Source organism: Pseudochaenichthys georgianus, chromosome 14 (assembly GCF_902827115.2).
Source record: "Pseudochaenichthys georgianus chromosome 14, fPseGeo1.2, whole genome shotgun sequence".
Lineage (NCBI taxonomy): Eukaryota > Metazoa > Chordata > Actinopteri > Perciformes > Channichthyidae > Pseudochaenichthys > Pseudochaenichthys georgianus.
Window position 1 is genome coordinate 2,965,171 of NC_047516.1, and position 6,000 is coordinate 2,971,170.

The 6,000-nt window shown below is 39.7% G+C and overlaps 1 protein-coding gene across 1 annotated transcript in view; it reads left to right on the plus strand.

The window, feature by feature from the left end:
- Positions 1-6,000, plus strand: part of LOC117458568 (cell adhesion molecule 1-like) — a 539,809-nt gene that overhangs the window by 455,555 nt on the left and 78,254 nt on the right. The window lies entirely within an intron of this gene.

Sequence of the window (6,000 nt, forward strand, 5' to 3'; positions counted from 1 at the left end):
GTTGCAGAAAATATGGTAGAGCTAGGAAAAACACGAAATGAAAATAATCCCTAATCACGTTTGTAAAAATTGAAAAAGATGAAAAATTGTGTTTTGAGAAAGTTCTGATTGACTTGACGTTGGGTCAACATCAATTTAAATTGATGTTGAATGAGCAAAGACAAGTTGTTTTTTTAGGAATGTGAAAGGAAACTTTTGAAGTATGTAAGGTTGTATTTGTATATTTCCTTTTAACTAGAAAAGGAAATACATATTTTTTAAATAGATAGATCGATAGCAATGGTTAGCTATCTAGTTAAAGCTAACTTTAGCTCGCTAGCTTATTTGGCAGATAGCTAATGGTTGCTACCGTGTTTGTAACATAGATGGCTAGGTAGGCAGGCAGGCAGGCGGTCAGGTAGGTGGGTGGGTGGGTAGGCAGGCGGGCAGGTAGGTGGGTAGATAGGTGGGTAGGTGGGTGGGTAAGTGGGTGGGTGGGTAGGTAATATTTGATGGCTAATTTGATAGCTAACATTCACTAGATAGATAGATAGATATGACGGTTGCCTTCACACAAGTAAGTGTTACAAAGAACTCTGACTAAGGGCCCAGATCTTTTTAAATGGCCATTCCTCCAAGATACATTACATGTATTACATACAAGGGCGACTGTGGCTGCGAGGGAGTGCGGTCGTCTTTCAACCAGAAGGTTGTGGGTTCGATCCCAGCCCATGCAGCCAACATGTCGATGTATGCTTGGGCAAGATACTTAACCCTGAGTTGCTCCCGATGGCATGGCCAACGGTGTGTGAATGTTAGGTCCTAGAGCAAGGGGTACTGCTCTGTATGAATGGGTGAATGACATGTAGTATGTAAAGCGCTTTGAGGGGTCGTAAAGACTGGATAAAGCGCTATATAAGTACAGTTCATTTACCATTTACATAATCACTGAATTGAATGGCTGCTATTTTCTCTCTAATGCATTTCTAAGGGGGGGGGATTTTCAAAACTGGCCTGTAATTATGAACCACATCAGAATTACTGTGATATTTTCATCAGGTGTTTAATTAGCACTCCTTTAAATGCGGAGGACGGAGCAGAAAGGGGCCGTAATGACAGTGAGCGGGTCCTAATGTCCCGCAGGAGGAACGTCAGAGGAACAGTGGACTGAATAGGTTGAAGGCTTGAATAGGCAGGGTGTTATTTTGAGTAATGAGTGCTAATTTCCTCACAGTATCCAGGGAGACTGTGTGAGAATAAGAGAGTATGTTGATTGAGTGGAGGTGCTCGATTTGAACAAATGAAGTCAAGGTAAAGGGAAAAAAATTAAAAATAAACTGAGCTGAGCACAAGGAACATTATCAAAGTGAATCTCTCCCACTGACAAAAATGAACTTCCAATGGCCTCAGTATCATTTTGAAACGTATGTCTTAATAGAAAAAGGACCATGCATGAAAACCATATTATTAATAAAGCCACATTGTTGCTCATAGCTCTGTTCCAGTGGAGGTCGACACATAATACTCGACAAACCCGAAATACATTACATATTCTCTATCACACACGTATTATTACAATTCACTCAAGAAAGCCTCAAATTAAGCTCAACTTAAGGCAGATGTTAAGGTTGTGCCCTTTTCTGCTTTCCCCTTTGCATCAAACGGCCATTTGACACTCATTAGGCCATCGTTCCACATGTATCATCTGAAACCTGAATGTTGTTTTGTTTGGATGACGGCTGTTTGTGTTATGAGATGTAATGGGGTGCAAATGATGCCATTAGAGCACTCGAGTGTGAGAAAAACAAGAGCTTCAGGAAGGAGAGCTGACGAACTGTCCAAACATCAGCACTGTCGGTATCCATCGTATTAGTTTGTTGACAAGACAGCTCAAATTTGAACAGGACAATACAATCATCAGATGAGACTGGAGTTATGAATATACATTATAAAACAGTGATTTGAGGTACTTGGGGATGTGGCTTTTCAACAGGTGTGTAGTGTGTATACAACGTTCCTAGACCACTAGTCCATGTCCACAAAGCGCATTGTTCTGAGTTTCAATTGGTGCTATTAATTGAAATGATTTCTGACAGCTATGTAATCTGTCATGTCAACATATACAGTTTTCTTACCCCTAGATGCACGAGTGACTGGACCCTACACTCTTCCATAAGTGGGTCAAAAAGGACCCGTATTACAATAATATGTGTGTTTATGCCTTTTTTGTCATTTTGGTTAAGAAAAATCACTTATCACTATTTTGGTTAAAGGTGGGGTAGGTAAGTTTCAGAAACCGGCTCGAGATACACTTGTTATATTCCATGGAATGCTCTGAACATCCCGATAGCGATGAATATCTGAAGTGCTTTGACAACAAATCCATTAAAAAATTTCATCTGTAGAAGCCGTAATACTGTAAAAAGTACAACCGATTGGTTGTACTTTTACAGTATTTACAGTATTATGGCCTACCTGCCTGTCAGCCTTCCATTGGGGCACAAACTTACCTCGTGCCCTCATTGGTCATGTGCGCGTTCGTGTGTGTTGGGGGAGGGGCTCTGTGAGGAAGTGGCAGATTTTCTCCGGTTGTGTATTTTCAAATTCTAGCGACCTCGAGCCGGTTTCTCAAACTTACCTACCCCACCTTTAATACTAGAAATATTTAATATTTACATTTTTCACTATTTAGAATTTTAGATTTTTTTTTTACATTTTTAAAAAACAACGAAATTCCATAGAAAATGCATGCGGGTCATGTTTGACCCACTTATGGAAGCTTGGGGTAATAATACAAGAACTACAATTTCTTAAAATTTGAATAGCACGATATCCAAAACATGTTTTTTGAGGAATAGCTGGAATATGAAATGATAAAAAAATGTAATTACAAAGATACTCTAATTAAACCACCTCACCGGGTCAAAAAATACCCATGCATCTAAGGCAGGGGTGTCAAACTCAAGGCCCGGGGGCCAAAACCGGCCCGCAACTTCATTTTATGTGGCCCGCAAGAGATTATAATACGTTTATTATACGGTTACATGCCGAACATGCAGAAGCGCGTTGCCCATACACTACATATCCCACAATGCATCTCAAATATGAATTTTGTTTAGAATTTGACTTTTTTCTTCCACATTTCAATTTTTTTTACATTTTCAAATTTTGTACAGATCTTTTTTTAAATCATTTTGTGACATGCGCACCGAAGAGACTTGCAATTATTTGCCCTGGACTTCTGCTTTCAGACGTAGGTAATTATGAAGTTATGCAATAATAATCCAATTCAGAGGCAATAATGTAATATAATACATTATTTTATATATATTATATATTTATATATGTATATTTTATATAGTTACAACCGGCCCTTTGAGTGCAACCATAATGTTAATGTGGCCCGCGATGAAATTGAGTTTGACACCCCTGATCTAAGGGTTACACCTAAAAAGGTGTTGAAGTTGATCTCACAGTGTGTTTCATGTGGTGATAACTTCTTTTATTCAAGGCAGTGTTTATTTGCTTCTTGACAGAAGTTAAGGGTAAAATGTTGAAGGTAAAAAAGGAAATGCTTTTATTTTGAAGTGCAAGTATGTGTCCTGCTTTTGCTCCTTCCTGTTATGATATGTAAATGAATACGAGTATGTTCTTGTTGAAAACTGTTACATTAATCAAAAGTAAACACTTTCAGTTAGGACAAGATTCGCTTGGTTCTTCATTCGAAGCTTCTATTACACAACACATGTGGTGATAAATGACTTCCTTAATTAAATAAGCTAAGTTCATGTTCTTTAGCATTTCAACAAAGTAAAAGGAAAAGCGGTCTTTTTGGCCGAGGAAATAGAAAGTGGTTCAAAGCTCTGATGGGAAATCAAATGATTAGAGTGTAGGAGGAAATCAATCATGTACTCACAATGGATTTGAATGGCGACTTTCATTGAGTGGAAATAAAAATCCTTAATTCATTTCAAACTTCTACTTTAGCCTTGTTAGCAAGAGTAGTTTCAAAGAACAGACACAAATCGAACCTGTAAACCAAGCCATATCGCAGAATAAAAACATGTTTTTCAGGAGCAAGGTGAATGGACGGAGCATTTTCAATGTACTAACTTGAACTTGAATCTGCTCTGCCTTGGGATCCATTGTAACTTTTGTGAAAACAAGTCGAACAAAAATCTGCTGTCCTTTGCGAAAGAGCTTTTCAAAACCACATTCCTAGCTGTGAGAAACTCAAATCTTGGTTAGGTAATATATTAAGAAAGTTAGCGGTGTTATTAAATGCTTGTATGTTGTTATTGAAACGGTTTGCTTTCATAATGCAGTCATGTTGCAGCTTATGCTTTTGTCTTTTATGTGCTACACAAATCTCTTTTACTGTCTGCTCACTGCATATGTATCTTTACAGCATACAGCAGTAACAGTCTTAACATTATTTATTTGTACATTCTGTGTCATGCAAATGGCCGGATTCAAGGGTTGTAAATGAAAGGGTCGGTCCCAGTACTCAGCTCAGCAGCTGCAGGTGAATGAAGGGAAAGAAAACAGGACCATTGCATGAATGTGGGTTTTTCCTGACCGGGTTGCAGTCGAACTGACACAAATAAAATCTCAATCACCATTCAACATGTTTTAAGCAACATTGCACAACTCTAACAACTTGAAATGTTGACTTTATTTAATAGTTCTACAGTCAGCATAACATGTCTGCGTGTTGGCTTCATACTGTACATTGTTGAAAGCACTTTGGCAATTTACAAATACATTGTAAAATGCTGAATAAGCTCCATAACTCAAATGCATTTCTAGGTAACGATAGGTTTGTTTCCTCTAACGGCAGAATGTTGTTTCACGTTAGAAGGTGCGGCTGCGAGGTATTGTGTCCTTTTCTCTCAGGCATCATCAGCTCAAGGACATAATAAAGGAAGCATTGAACCATCCAATGGTATCCAAACTAGAACATCCAAACAGTTCTTATCATAGCTGAAACTTTGGGACAACCACTGTTGGGGAAATATTTTTCCAAGACCCCTAACTGTGACCCAGTTTATCAAACTGTCCTGACTGAGCACACGCACCTGCTGTAACCTGGCTGCTGTGCTCTCAGGGTTCTGTCTCCCTGCTCCTGCCTGTTGGCGTCAGCTGATCGAGGTGTTATGGTTTATCTTGTTATGCAGCAGGTTGATGATTCTCTCTGAACTAGCTAAACACATCTGGGGTAGAGTTCTTCAGAATTGACGTGGCAACTCTACCGGGAAGTCAGAACCTCTGACTCTTGGACTTGTCTTGTCAACTCTCCGGCCGACGCTCAAAATAAACCATCAGTGTTTGACATCAAAGCTCTCCCCGTGTCTCCTTTGCGTTGGTGACTCCTCCTGCATTGCTACACAGAAGTTTCTCCCACAACCACTACCCAACTCAGAAATACATTCTCAGCCCTAATTCAAAGTTACGATCCGTCAAACTTCTGAGTCTCAAACTCTTTATCATCCTCTGAAGGGTAGAAGTACAAGCTCCACAGTGTTCATACTTGGCTTAGAGACAAGCTCACAACCCGTATTCATTTGATTCAAAATACAATCAATACAGTGAGCCGGGAATTGGAAGTAATTTCCATTAGAGCTGCTGAGGGTTGTGCAGTCATTACCAGCCGATAGCACCAGGGGCCCGGCTGCCGGCGGCCATTTGTATTCCAGACGCCCTTCTCCTCTCCCCACTTTCCTCTATCTGTGTCATCTCCCTGCTTCCTTCCCCTTCTCAAAACATCCAATCGTCCTATTTCTTTCCCCAGGTCATGTCTCTCACTCCATTTGATGTCCATACGTATGGTTTATTTACATTTCATTTCATGTAGACAGCACTTGTTATAGACACGGCACGCTCGTTCAGGCTCTCTACAACAGCCATTTAACGCACTTGTGCTTTGTTTGTTTGCTATTGGCTTCCATTTCATATTTTCCTTTTACTGGATATTACACAGTTGTTCCCCTATCCTATTGTCTTTCTCCCTCCACACCAAAT